The following is a 15,947-nucleotide window of genomic DNA, read 5'->3' as shown; positions in this document are numbered from 1 at the left end:
ATGAGTCATAGCCTTGATGTTGTGAGAAACAACAAGATGTTCTTATCCTCCTAATTTGAAATGAAGGATTTGGGAGAAGCTGATGTGATTCTTGAAATCAAAATCATCAGAAACTGTGATGGCTATACGCTTTCACAAGAGCATTATGTTGAGAAGTTTTTGAAGAAGTTTAACTATTATGATAGTAAGCCTGTGTCGACACTTTATGAGACAAGTAGTGAACTTTAGAAAAATTATCAACATAATGTCCTTCAGTCTAAATATGTCCAAATTATTGGTAGTCTCATTTACTTGATGAATTGCACTAGACCTGACATTGCTTATGCAGTTAGCAGGTTAAGCAGATACACTCATTGTCCTAGCAAGGAACATTGGAGTGCGTTAGAGAGACTAGCTGAGTACTTGAGAGGAACAATGAATTACGGCATACATTTTAGACAAACTCCACCTGTGATAGAGGGTTATTGTGATGCAAACTGGATATCTGATTCTCATGATATCAAGTCCACTAGTGGTTATATATTCACCCTTGATAGAGGTGCAGTCGCTTGGAAATCTTCTAAGCAGACCTTGATAGCTCGTTCAACCTTGGCGTCCGAGCTTATTGCTTTAGATAAAGCAAGTGCTGAGGTTGAGTGGCTTAGAAACCTCATAGCAGATCTTCCTATTGGTACAAAACCACCTCCAGCTGTACCTATGCATTGTGACTGTCAGGCCGCAATAGCAAAGGCAAAGAGAAAATTGTATAATGTGAAAAGCAAACATATCCGTCTGAGACTACAGTCTATAAAGCAGTTACTGGAATCTGGAGTTGTGGCTCTAGATTATGTGAGGTCAGAGTTAAATTTGGCTGATCCTCTGACCAAACCACTTCACAAGAGGCAAGTGGTTGAAACGTCGAGGGGGATGGGACTTTTGCCTATGATAGAGGGCGACACTGACGGCAACCCCACCTATGTGATTGGAGATCCCATAGAGTAGGTTCAAAGGGAAAAACAAGTCACCGAGTCGCTCTGGTATGCTATCGTCCTTTTTGGAGACGTCCCACCCTATGACGAGATAGTATTTTTGTATACTTTGTATAACTTGAATTGCAATGAGTAAGGATGAGTTATTTTACTCTTATTGGAATCCATAGTCCAATTTATAATGAGATAGTGTATTTTATCTGCAATGTACACTTGATGGATATCCACCTACATGAATGTAGAACTGGGTCGGTTCTTATGAGTATACGGGCAAGTACTCTAGAGTATTCATAGAACACAGGCAGCGCAAGAGCCAAAAAGCGTAACACCGCAGAACACGCATATAATGAAAGAGCAGTGTGGGTGCATGTGATCTATTTTACTACAAGGGAATGTTGGTTCAAAGATTTTTTAATCCAACACTTTCATGTACGTATTATAAGACATGTTACCCTATGACTGGTTCAAGCCTGTAAAACACCAGTATCTTATGCATTGTTTTTTCGATTCTCTCTGGCATTTCGTTAACCTATTTCTTTTGAAATATCTTATTCCAAAATAGTGGGGGACTATTAGTATTTTGAAATAGTGGGAAATTGTTGGAATCTCTTGTGTGTTTCTAAATACTAGTGTGTGTGTGCAAAGTGGAGGAGATGGACAAAGGGTGTTCTCTCCACTTTAGTGCATAGAAGATAGTCCCACATTGGTTATCCACCACTAGCAAGTGAAGTATAAGAGATATTCCTCTACCATAAGAGCGTGCCCTTAGGGTACAAATGATTTTGTGTTAGGAGGGAGGACTCACCCAAAGCCACACCCGCCCGCACCGCACCGAGCCGGGCTCGGGCTCGGGCTTACTGTTGTGGGTAGTGGCCGGATTGATCAATTGCCTAAACTTGTTTTTGTTTTTGCTTAAGCAGCAAGTTTAGGTGTCCTAGTGCGAGTTGGTCTCTCTTCCTTATCTGTTTAGGAGACCAAACCAACCAAACCTCTATATAAACATTGTGCGTCCATAGAGGGTATTCACTTCAACAGAACTCGTGAGACCAATCTCAGAGAAACAGAAACTCGCATCTTACCTACTTCTTCTCTTTTTACTATAGCCGTCAGAGAGTATTATATTTGCTGTTCTAGAGAGTTGTTTGTTCTAGTGCAAAGTCAAACTACTGTACACCATTGAATCTTGTGAGGAAGACCACTGGAAGGGGCAAAATCTTTCCTTAAGGACAGCCTAATACGTGCCTTGGTTGTCCCTGTTACTGCTGTCCTTGTCTCTTTATTGTTTTCTTTATTTGCATCCAACACAGTGCTTTTGCATCTGTTATAGTAAGGTCTGAGGATCCTTAAGTATGCTTGTCTTCTTTGATTTATCAGCTCATGAGAGAAATCGATGTATTTATCTCCTTCATAAGGAAGACTACTTTGTTGATCCCCTATACAACAGAAGCCGACACTAGGTGATCCCAAAGCATCCAAATGGATTAAGTATGGTGAGCACCAAAAGTTCATCCTTCGGGTGACAACTTTATAATGCCCACCGCAGTGGAGCAACACCCTTTTCGCTGTGGATGCCTTGGTTCCTTCTAACACGACGATCATCTCTCTCCTTTCTCTGCCTTTTTGAATCATCATTATTATGTATTTCCTCCGATTGGTTGGTGGAAGGATAAATATTTTGCTCGAGTGATTTGTTTTATGTACCCAAGTGTTTTCCCTGTTTTGCTTACATTGTATCTAGACTATTCCTTTGTCTATGTTTCTTCTTGTTATTATGATCATGAAGACCAAGGTTATTTCATTATTCTATCCAGTACATTATATGCTTTTGTTTCTTTCTATTCCGATTCACCATTTCACAGCCTGCTTGACTTTGTTACTTGCTATTATAAAATGACTAATGAGTCTAAAAATATGTTGTCTTTCGTAGAAACCTATGGTAACTGAACAAGTTGGGCCGACACAACATATTTTACTCTCATTTTGAACAAATAAGTTGATGGGATTTTTTCGCAGAAACGATAATGACAAATTTCGCTTTGGAAGAAACTGAGAAACGTACTACATATATGGGCAGATATGGTGGGTGAACAGAATGTTTGGATCTAGCTCCAGTAAGAAATATACTGCAAACGCATGATGTGGTTTGTTTAATTCAAATAAAACTATCTTAGAGATGTTTGGATAGACCTTTTTATTTTTATTTTTAAAAATAATTATTATGGGGTTAGGCAGACGTCTACCCTGTATTTGTTCGAATCACTCAAAGACCTTGTCCTCCTGGGTAAATCAAACAATCTATACTATGATGAGGTATACATTAATACAAACTCAGGATCAGCAAATTCCTTATTAAGAGAAAGGCATGCACTACCTTAAACCCCCTAAAGAGGAATACTAAATTAAGTTGCGACCACTTGTAAATTAATAAAGGTGAAAACACTTGCATTTGATTGTTATCCAGATATCTGTGTTGATAACTATATATATTTCATTGGCCATGCCACAACCCACACAAACACTTGTACCTCACCACGCCAATTTTGCGAATTAGAAACGCATTAGAATTTTTATGGGTTAATTTGTCCAAACCCCCAACTTTGTCACCACTTTATAATAAACTCCCCTCCCCACACACACACATTTGTAAACATCATGATTTCCCCTCACTCCGTCTGACTTCCATTCAAGTTCCGTTGGTATTTCACCTAATACCAAAAATACCATTTGGTTTGATGCGTAGAGTCAAATGAAAACATTATTTTGGGGGGTTTAGACAAAATGAAATACTCTTTTGGGGGTTTAGACAAAATGTAATCCATTTTTGGGATGGGTACTTTTGGTATTAGATAAAATACCAACGGAACTTGGATGGAAGTCACATGGAGCGGGAGGGAAATCGTGATGTTTACAACTGTAGGAGATTTATTATAAAGTGGTGACAAAAGTGGAGGGTTTGGACAAATTTTCTCAACTTTTCTTGCTGACTTTAGGATTGGAATTAAGTAGTTCCTACGGGTTCGCAAAAGTGAGAGGAGAAACTGCGTTCGTTCCATGTTTAAAACTTTGGCATGCACTAAACTAATTGCTTCTGTTGCCAACTACTTGACGATACTTCCATGACTAGCGGATTGACACGAGGGCGCATCTCAGCCTTGACGGGAGGTCCTGGCTGTGGAGGAGTTGCTGCGCTTGGCATGCCTTTTTGAAGCACCAACGACAAGGAGGCATGGGGCTAGATATGGTCAACAGATTTGTGTGGTGAAAATACTAAACACTCCATTTTTTTGTGTAGGGATATTTTTTCCAGTTTTTTATTTTCCACCAAATTTGAACAAAAAAGAAAATCACTTAATGTGTACGGTTTTGATAAAAAAATTTATTAGAAATTTTAGTTTACGGAGACACTACGACTTGGAAAACGTGGTGCTGATGTGACTATACTATAGTGTTCACTAGATTTTGGATCCCGGGCATACGCCCGAAATCTACTAAATATTTTGTGTGCTGAAAAGGTTTTACAAAATGTCTCACACAAATTTTCGAATCAGAATATATTTTTATTGAAAATAAACCGAAATACGTTAATAAGCAGCGATTATGGTGCATAAGTACTTGAAAACTAAGGAATCAAATTGAGATAGCCTCTGCACTTTGTGGTTTAGGATATTAATCCGTAATTTTCAAATAGAATTATCTTAAACTCGATCTAGCTTGTATAATAACTTTCTTAAATTTATGGTGATTTAGCGGCAAATTTTCGAATCATAATATATTTTTATTGAAAAAAAACCGAAATATGTTAATGAGCAGCAATTATGGTGCATAAGTACTTGGAAACTAAGGGATCAAATTGAGACAACCTCTTCACTTTGTGGTTTAGGATATTATCCGTAATTTTCAAATGGAATTATCTTAAACTCGATCTAGCTTGTATAATAGTTTTATTAGATTTATGGTGATTTAGCCGTAAATCATCACTACTCGGCTTACGTACTAATGTGTACAAATCACTAAAACAGATTGATTATTTCCATATCCTTAAAGAATACACTAGTCCCACTTGAAAAGATTTATCACATCAAAGTGTCCTATGAACGGGTGCCGTTATATTAAATTATTCTAAAAAATATTAGCAACTATGCATAGCTATGAGATATGAAAATGATATTAATTACTCATTTAAATTCCTTGCACCACTCTCTATAAAAAGGAAGCATTAAATCTTGATAAAACTCATCAACTTCTTTTTATTGTTAGGTTTAACAATAGAAGTTTGATTGAAATTTTGTGAGAATGCCCAATGCGGCGAAGATAATATTGAAGCTACTTGAATAGCAAGGCATTCCCAATCACAATAAAAGAATTATGATAAACACTACTTAAAATGCAAAACTATATTTGTCGAGACATTTATTCCCCTACATATAATACAAATATGTTTTAGGATTATTAGTTCAATACATTTGTATCAAGTTTCTGATTTTCCATTAATTATTCTTTGAGATTAGTTTAATGTAGTATGTTGCATCCAGTTTCCAATTTCTCATTAATTATTCTTTGAGGTTAGTTCAATGCAGTTGCATCAAGTTTCCGATTTCTCGTTAATTATTATTTGAGGTTAGTTCAGTGCAATTGCATCCACTTTATGATTTCCCGTTAGTTATTCATTAAGATTAATTCAGTACAGTTGCATCCAGTTTTCGATGTTTCGTTAATTAGTATTTGAGATTAGTTCATTGCATTTGCATCCATGTTCCAATCTCTCGTTAATTACTCTTTGAGGTTAGTTCAATACATCTGCATCCAGTTTCTGATTTCTCGTTAATTATTTTTCTAGGCTAGTTTGATAGTTTACAATTTTTATACAGTTTGCATACATGTAAGAGTCTGTTTTTATAAACTCACTTTCATTTTGGATTCCTAATTACTCATAATTACTCATGTAAAAAGGCTAAAAAAGTGGACATTTATGCTTTGAGGTCAGTGTTATGCAGTTACATCCGACTTCTGATTTCTAGTTAACTATTTTTTTAGGTTATTTCAATGTATTTGCATCCAATTTCTAATTTCCCGTTAGTTAATCTCTGATTTGAGTTAAATGCAGTTGCATCCAGTTTTTTGTTTTTCGTTAATTATTCTTTGAGGTTAGTTCAATGCAGTTGCATCCAATTCCCGATTTGATGTTAATTGTTCTTTGAGGTTAGTTCAATGCATTTGCATCAAGTTTCTGATTTCCCTTTAATTATTTTTTGAGGTTAGTTCAATACAGTTACATCAAATTTATAATTTCCCGTTAATTATTCATTTAGGTTAGTTCAGTGCAGTTTCATCCATTTTTTAATGTTTCGTTAATTAGTTTTTGAGATTAGTTCATTGCATTTGGATCCAGTTTCCGATTTCCCATTAATAACTCTTTAAGGTTAGTTCAATACATCTGCATTCAGTTTCTGATTATTTATGTTTTGAGGTTAGTTCGATATAAATATATCTGGTTTTTGATTTCCCGTTAATTATTTTTTGAGATTATTTCAATGCATTTGCATTATTTAGTTTCCGATTTCCCACCAATTATTCTATGAGGTTAGTTCAATGCAGTTGCATTCGGTTTTTGACTTTTTATTAATTATTTTTTTAGTTTAGTTCAATGCATTTGCATCCAGTTTCCGGTTTCCCATTAATTATTATCTGAGGTTTGTTTGATGTATTTGCATACCGTTTCCGATTTTCCGTTAGATATTTTTCAAGGATTTGCATCCAATTTCTAATTTCCTATTAGTTATTATCTGACGTTAGCTTAATGCAATTGCATCCAGTTTCTGATTTCTAGTTAATTACTTTTTGAGTTTAGTTTATTGCATTTGCATAAAATTTTTGATTTCCCGTTAATTACTTTTTGAGCTAAGTTATGTATTTGAATCTAGTTTCCGATTTCCTTTTAATTATCCAATGTGGTGTGTAATACCAGTTTCTACTGATCCATCTGTAGTGTCCTTGCAAACATGACATAAAAAGTAAATTATGCTTAATTTACTATGTGGGATCATCGAAGATTATCTAGTTCCCAATTTCCCATTAATTATTCTTTAAATTATGCATGACTCACTATGTAGAATCTTTAAAGATTATCTACGAACGAGGTGTTGTTATATTAATTATTCTAAAAAATATTTACAAATATGCAAAACTATTATATATTAATATTATATTGATCACTCAACCAAATTTTTTATAACGTGAAAACCTCACTCTCCATTAAAAAAAAAATAACTCACCTTTGATAAAACCCTTCAACTTTATTTTGTTGTTTAATAAAAGAAGTTTGATTGAAGTTTTGTGAGATTGCTTAATAAGGTGAAGTTCATATATATTGAAGCTACTTGAATAGCAAGGAGTTCCCAATCATACGAAAAGAGATAAGATAAACACCATTTTAAATGCAAAACTATACTTATCGAGACATTCCGACAACATATAACCCACCTATGTTTTGAGGTTAGTTCAATGCATTTGCATCCAATTTCTGATTTTCTGTTATTTATATTTTGAGGTTAGTTCAATGTAGTTGCATCTAATTTCCAATTCCCGTTATTTATTTTTTGAGATCAGTTCAATGTAGTTGCATCCAGTTTCTGATTTCTCGTTAAGTATTCTTTTCGGTTAGTTCAATACATTTGCATCCAATTTCCAATTTCCTATTAATTGTTCTTTGAGGTCAGTTCAATGCATTTGCATCCAGTTTCTGATTTCCCGTTAATTATTTTGTGAGATTAGTTTAATGAAGTTGCATTTGCATCTAGTTCCCGATTTTCCGTTAATTATTGTTTGAGGTTAGTTCAATGAATTTGCATCCAGTTTCCGATTTCTCGTTAATTATTTCTTGAGGTTAGCTCAATGTATTTGCATCCAATTTATTTTTTTAGATTAGTTCAGTGTAGTTGCATCTGATTTCCCGTTAATTATTTTTTAAGATTAGTTCTACGCATTTGCATCATGTTTCCAATTTATAATTAATTTTTCTTTGAGGTTAGTTCAATGCAGTTGCATCTAGTTTCCGATTTCCTGTTAATTTAATCTTTAAGGGTTAGCTCAATGCATTTGCATCCAGTTTCTAATTTTCCAACAATTATTTTTGTATATTAGTTTGATGTATTTGCATCCAAGTTTTGACTTTCCATTAATTATTCTTTGAGGTTAGTTTAATGCAGTTGTATCCATATTCTAATTTTCTATTAATTACTTTTTAAGATTAGTTTACTGCTTGCATTTTCATCCAGTTTCCGATTTTCCGCTAAATATTATTTGAGGTTAGTTCGATGCATTTGCATCCAGTTTTCGGTTCCCTATTAATTGTTTTTTGACGTTAGTTTCATTCAGTATTATATAGTTTTTAAAATTTATTTGTCGTTTTTTTTTTTTTTTTTTTTTTTTTTTTTTTTTTCTATTATAAATTTTGTGATGTTATTTTTTGTATAATTGTTTTTAACTATGTTTTGAGACCGTATTAAGGATATATTTGAAAGAAGTCGGTGTTTTATCATAGACCCTAAAATTGTATGATTTGTAATAGGGAATTAGTTTATACAAATCACCTATTTTTTAGCAATTTTTTTTATTTGATCAAATATATAATAATTGAAACACTAAAAATGTTTGATTCGTAATAGGAAATTACCTTTTACAAATCACCTATTGTTTAACAATTTTTTTTATTTGATCAAATATATAAAAATTGGAAATACACTCAAACTCTCCAAATATAAGAATTAGAAATACATTCAAACTCTCCAAAGAGGTTCCATATACGTGGGATTGTAGGGCTATTAGAAAATACTATATTTCATATTAGAGTGCCACATAGAAGAGATAAAAAACTAACTCTCATATTAGAGTGCCACATAGGAGAGAGAAAATCCTCCATTAGAGGTCTCTGTTTTATTACGTAGATAATAGATATCAAGAAAAGACTATACTATAGTGTATTTTGAGGCTTCCTGCCTTATGTTTTACTCTTTTTAGTTGATATATAATTGTCGGAGCTGACCACTGGCTTCAAAGTGGTACTTATGAAGCCGCTATCACAAAGTGTAATTTGGACTTGGCATCTGCTTTTGGTGTCAAATGGTTGCGGCTAAAGATGGTACTCTGCTTTAAATTCTAAACCCCTAGCCAGTGAGTGATGAATCTCCATGAAGAACATATCGGAGTATTTTATTATGTATTTTTAGAACAGAGTACTAACTTTAACAATGGTGTTTCTGGTCACGCTCTTTACTGTACTGTAATACAGGTTAATGACCCATACCTTGTATTCATTCGACTCATTCAAAGACCTTGTCCTCTTGGGCAAATCAAACAAACTATACCATGATGAGGTACAAAGCATTAACACAAACTCCAGGACAGGAAATTCCTAATTAAGGGAAAACACAAGGAGCATCTCACTTGATGGGAGGTCTTGTTGTGGAGTAGTTGCTAGCACTTGGCATGCCTTTTTTTTTAGTATGTTGGCCTTTTTGTATGTGGGCATGTGGGTCCAATAAAAATTTGCCACATGTCCACATATATTAACTATAGCTAAACTATAGCTATACTAGTTATGGGCATAACTATAGCTAAACTAGAGTTTTGGCTTTAGAGCATCTTTAGGAGAGAAACCAAGAAAACACCAAATTTTTTAACCAAACCAAACACCAACCAACTTCAGGAGAAACATCAAATATTCGACATCAAATGACTCGGTTTTGGATAAACTGCACCATATAGCCCACGCGGGTTTCTCAAAACCACGTCACTGAAGCCCATCTTAAAAGCCCAAGCCCAATCCCACGCGGTTTTCCAAAATTTGCGCGGTGTGTCACACATCAACTTTCTTCTCTTTCCAAATCTCTCGCATGGTTTTCGCAAAACCGCGCCATAGAAACCCACTGTCTAGCCCAAGCCCATGCGGTGTTCGAAAAACCGTGCGGTTTTTCCAAAACTGTAAGATAGATTTGATACAGCACCAAAGCTGGAACCAAATTTTGGCTGATTTGGTGTTTTTTTGGTGTTTTCATCAATATGTGTCTCTCCTGAAGATGAAAAAACACCAAATTTGGTGTTTTTGCTAGGATAATATCTTACTTAAAGATGCTCTTAATAGGAAACTAAATATATCCTTGCTGTCCTGCTGGGTTTTAGGATATAGAGGGGAAAAAGGGAATAAAAATAATTAGGAAAAAATAAAACAACAAAGATTTCTCTGTGTGTGATTCTATTAGCTTTGAATGCTAAAATTCATACCATTTTCAAACTTCATTAGTTTGTCAAAAGTGAGAATTACTCTTGAATAGAATCATCAAATTGGTTGTTTGGAGATTTGTTTTTATTTTAAGCCATTTAAATTACTTATAGTCTTTTGAAATTTAATTTCTATCAAAAAGAAAAGATGGAAGAAGAATGGAGGTATTAGAAGAATTAAATTACCTTAATTGAGTAAGTTTTGATTGGCAATTATAATTGCCATTTTTTGCACTAACCTTTCCTAAATTATAGGAATCAGATAACTAAATCTCCTAGACTCTACTTAGCCTTGATTTGAATCTTGTAACACATGGTAATATCTCATTTGACCCACACGCCCACATACAAAAAGGCCAACATACTAAATTTTCTAGCACCAGGAGCATTGGGTTAACTATGGCCAACAGATTTATGTGGTGAAAATACTAAACACTCCCTTTTTTTTGGAGGATATTGTTTCAAGTATTTTATTTTCCCAAGAAATTGGTCCCAAGGTCCATTTTTCACCAACATTCCTTACCTATCTATTAAATCCCAAAATGAAAATAAACCTACCTATTTGATGAGTATGAGAAATAGGATGCAGAAAGGTGAAGAGAAAGACTGGTCCGAACAAAAATTAGTTATTTGTTTCAGAAAGAAAAAGAAAAGAAAAATAGAAATAAGGTTCAAGAAAAGAAAGAAAAGTCACAGTTAGAACTCCCACAATTAAATCAAATTGAGTCAAAAAGCCAAGAAGGGCTAAGTGTGAAAACTCATTTTAGAAGTAGGAAAGAACAAATGATTTTTCTAGTGTTAAAATTTTGAAGACTCCGTTCTCTCATACTTATTATATTTTTTTATTTCCTACTCCATTTTGTTTTACACTGCCACCTAATCCTCATAAAGACTTTTAGCTCAACTAAGAGTAGGGTGGTGTGATAATAAGTAGTAGTTGTGATCTATCGACCTTGGCTCTTTTGAATGTCATTGAGATGTGAGAAAATGTGTGCCCACTTGCACATTGGAGTTAGCGAAACTTGAGTAGAAAAATTATGAGAAAATTTGTGTTTCGACACATACATATGAGAACCTACTTAAGGACGCTCTCCAAAGAATCTAGAAACGGCCCTGCTTGTATAGTTCATTGTAAAAATTCACTACATGTATGGTCATATGTAGATGTTTTGATTATTGTATATTTATTAATTTAAGTTTCAAAGGAATTAGTTCTCGTTTCCCGCTAGTGAGATGTATAGATACCTGAGAATAACTAATGGGAACAAGTCTTTGTTAGTGAGTCGTTGTAGTGTATATATATATGAAGTTTGTGAGTATCTTCTCTGGAAAACTCTCACGAGGCTAAATCTCGTCCACCTAATGGTTTAAAGCCTTGTTGCACACGGTCAATGCAATCGCACTATGCGAAATGAGAATTAGCTTAGATTACACATTTTTGGCAACTTATCTATTTTATTGTCTCTTCTTTGCTTGAGGACAAGCAAAATGCTATTTAGGAGTAGTGTGATAAGCACCCAAAATTGTGTTATAACCCCTGTAGAGACATAACATTTAGGTTAAATATGTGTTTAATAAATGTAAATTAATTATATTTTCGTGCTTTTACAGGTTTCAGTAGTTAATAACAAAATACAAACAAAATTTGCGTTTTAACATGAAAAAGTGGTACGGAATATTGCTTGAACGTGAAACCTTCTCTCTTTGCCCATTTGAAGCTAAAAAAAGCCATACTAATGCCCGTGGACTCAATACTGACCATTTCAGGGTCAAATCAAGACAACGGTGTAGAAAAGCCGTGAAATTTTTAAAGATCATATCTCCTTATTTTGGACTCTGAATTCAGAACGGGAACTGTCAAAACGATAAGTGTGGCGAACTCTATGCAAAGACATGAAGTTGTAAAAACCAACATGGCCCACATAGACCCACCAGTGGTCAAACCAAGTGGGTCCATCACTTAGTGGGTGCTTCATTATTTGAGCACTAATTGAAGACAAAGTAGGTGGAGAATTAAATAAACAAAATGGAACACTTATCCATTTTTTTAAAGGAATTGGAATGAGCATTTATGCTTGGAAATCATTCCATTCCATTAAGTTAAATTTGTAAAGTAAGAAAATAGTTCATTCCATGTTTTAGGATAGAAAACTTGTAACTTGTTAATGGATCGAGTCCTCTCCATAGTTGTAGAAAAAAAAAATCTTCTTCTTCTTCTTCTCAACCTGTTTTCTCTCTTACTTCTCCTTTTTCTTTTTAGTTCATACATCATAGGATCATGAGCTAAAACCCTCTCTTGTGGAGAGTTAATGATGCTCATGTGAAGAGAAGCTCCATTAATGGAGTTTTCAATTTATTGCTTTAGATTTTCACAAGCTTGTTGTCACATCAACTCCAAAATAGTTGATGATGATAACAAGCTAGGACTTGTTAGGTTCTCCTAGAGATAGTTCTTTAACAAGTTCTCATGCTAGTAGGTTCAATTGGAGGAGGGAAATCTACTAGGGATCAAACTCTAGTCCTCTCCTTGGTTTGTCTATAAACCTAGGAGAAGATGAAGATATGCAAGGAAGTGCTATATTAATGGAGGATAAATCCTTACTCATAGTGGATTTAGTCCTCCACAACTCTCATTAATTTCTTTTGTAATATTTTAAATCCATCTTTAAGTTAGAATTTTGACCCATGTTTTCCTGTCAAGTAGTGTAACAAACCAAAAACTACAAAAATCATTATCTTTCCTCTAACTATTTGAGTCTAACTTGATTTCTCTTCTACTTGTTTGAGCGTGTTTGACATCCCTCACCAAATTCTAAACATCAGTTGTCTTAATAACCCTTACTCAGTTCTATGAGAGTCGAATCTGCCACTGAAATTAATTAGGCCATGGGCTTATTTAACCTTTGATAAACAGCACGTAATATCTCTCAGGTACACACAATGAGTACAACACAACTAGAGCCAATAAAGCAAGTACGCAATCATCCGTACTGAGTACTGATGTAGAAAAGCCAGTCACCAAAACCTTCCAATCTCCTTCCATAAAAAATATGCAATTATCAAAAACATATCAAGTTAGACTCATTGCCAACGAATACAATTGAAGCTTTGAATCACAGAAATTGACACACATGTGATGGCAGTAACAAAGTAGATGACAAAAATTCTAAAATCTAATGCACCTCTCTTGCTAAGAATTGCGAGAGTAGAGCGAGAACAAATTCGTTACCCTTTTGGTTTTCCCCACCAAAATTTCCCTGTATTATATCTTTTTAATTAATCATATAACGATTGACGTTTTAAACGATTTTGGTAGAGACAACGATTGGGTTTTAAATGTAAAATCAGTAATTAAAACTAAAAATTTATTTTTGATAGATTTTAAAATGTCTCAATGAAAAGTTGAAAGCTCTCAAAGCTTGGCGAGGAGTGTAATGGATTGGCCATTTTCTACACTGAAATGAAAGAGATGAGGCGAATGCGAGGAGTATGGTGCCTGGGCAATTAAAGTGTTAGAAAGAGACGACAATTAATAAACAAAGCCGATGAAGAAGAAGAAGAAGAAGGGGCTTGTTCTCCATGCATTATTACCATTTCAGTTTATTTTTTTTTTTTTTTTTTTTTTTTAATGTAATTATTTTTTGTTTCTAACCGATGGAAAGTCTTGGGGATTAAGCCCACGCCAGAAGCCCAATTATTAATAAAAGTGCAATTAAACCATTTAATTTAAGCGCCAAGTAAGGAAAATATATTAATTGAAATAAACATTAAACTTAGGCATCCAATATAATGCATAGCCCGCAGAATTAATTTTATTTACCAAGCTTATAGGAAATACAATAATTGAAATTAGGCATCCTATGCATGTTAAAAACCTGCTATGACATATTGATGGAGTGTGGGAGAGACAATATTTACTCTGTAAACCAACAATTTAGATCTGAAAATATGCAATACAAATTACTCTCGATAAAATTAGTTAACATACAAAAGGTTTTACATTTCACATCTGAAAGTTGTAACTTTGAAGTTAAAATAAAAGTCATCCAAATGACCGATAAATTTGGTTACCTACATTAAAACATTTGGCAAGTTTTTCTCTTAAGCTGAAGGTTGTCAAGGAACACCACATCCGAAAATGCAACTCCCCCTTTGGTCACATGCTCACATGTATAAAACACCATAGATCATCTAATTTTTCATAGGTTAGGTAATGCTTAAGCCATTGATTTGTCCTTGCTCGTGTGTTGCAAGCTGATGTTGTTTTCCGTCTTGCAACAACCCATTCAATCTTTTACGTACATACAATTCACTTGCAACTTGTTCATGCATGTCTCAGTGCCTAGTGTTCTATCAAATTTCAATTTTTGGTATGGGGTTACAAAAGTGCAAACATATCTTATTGCGTGAAATCCGTAGGATTTAAAAAAAATATATACTTCACCCGAATTAGCATCAATAATCTTCTGAAACTCAATTGCGAAAAGATGCACATTAAGCATTATTGAGTAGTTGAGAACTAAATTTCTATGTATTAATTGAGAAATAGATTATATCATACCAGAGAAAGATCGAGTAGATAGAGTAGAGCAATGATAACCTGCACTCCAACTAATTTCTACAAACCTTTTCTTCTTTAATTTTCTTGAGAAAGAAAAAAAGAAATATAATCAAATTAGGCAAAATTCAAAGGAGATGCAATTAAACAATTGCGGTGTAATAGACTTATGGTTCGATCTATCAATGCTAATATTTTTTTGTAAAGCATATGTCAGTGAGTGAAGAAATAAAAATTGGTTCATTAGTTGAAGAGTGGGATTGTGAGAGTACGTATACCTGAGAGAGTGAGTCTGAGTTGTGAGAACAAATAGGAAAAAATTGTGACATATGAGAGGACGTGTTAGAGGAGTGCGTCTCTGAGTTGTGAGCACAAATAGGAAAAAATTGTGATTTGTGAGAGGACGTGTTAGAGGAGTGTGTCTGAGTGAGGGCAGAGTGAAGAAAACACTAACTTGTCTTTTGGTTTTTTTGGAAACGTTCGTCATAAGTGCCCACACGTTTAGTTTAATTTTGAGAAAATATAATTACGAGAGTTTACTAAGAGCATGGACACTTCTTAGAAGAGAATTGGTTTTGGCTATTTAATCACAGTGTAGAGAACGTAAATTTGCTATAAAGCCCGAAAGAGAAAAAAGGATGAGTACTTGCCGTTTCTTTTTATCTTACCATAAATAAGATGGAAAAAATTTAAAACCCCATTAAAATCTTATTAAATTTGGTTTAAAGCTCAAAAAAGCAAAATAGGAAAGATGAACAGTTGTTGGGCGATTCTTTCTTTCTCTCTCATTAAAATGATGGTCTACATATACAAATCCCCAAGCACATCTAACTCATATCCCAAGGCGATCCCCATCACCTTTTGTCTATCTATTTTGTTTTGTTATAATAGATAATAGAGATATGTGATGGTAGGACCTTGCAGATTAGGTGTGAGCACAAATTAAATAAGAGGCTAAGATTCTTTAGTAAGGTGCAATATATGCATCTTCTTTAGTATTGGGGCTTACATGAATGATAAAGAAACGATGAAAGGGAATGGGGCAAATGAAAATGAAAAATTGATTGTTAGACAACACTAGTAAACCTGTACAGCTTATAGGAGTTTTTTTTGCTATGGATGCCAAGTAATCAAGATTAAGTTGG

The sequence above is a fragment of the Coptis chinensis genome, chromosome 2 (genome assembly GCF_015680905.1).
Source record: "Coptis chinensis isolate HL-2020 chromosome 2, ASM1568090v1, whole genome shotgun sequence".
Lineage (NCBI taxonomy): Eukaryota > Viridiplantae > Streptophyta > Magnoliopsida > Ranunculales > Ranunculaceae > Coptis > Coptis chinensis.
This window is presented reverse-complemented; position numbering follows the sequence as displayed.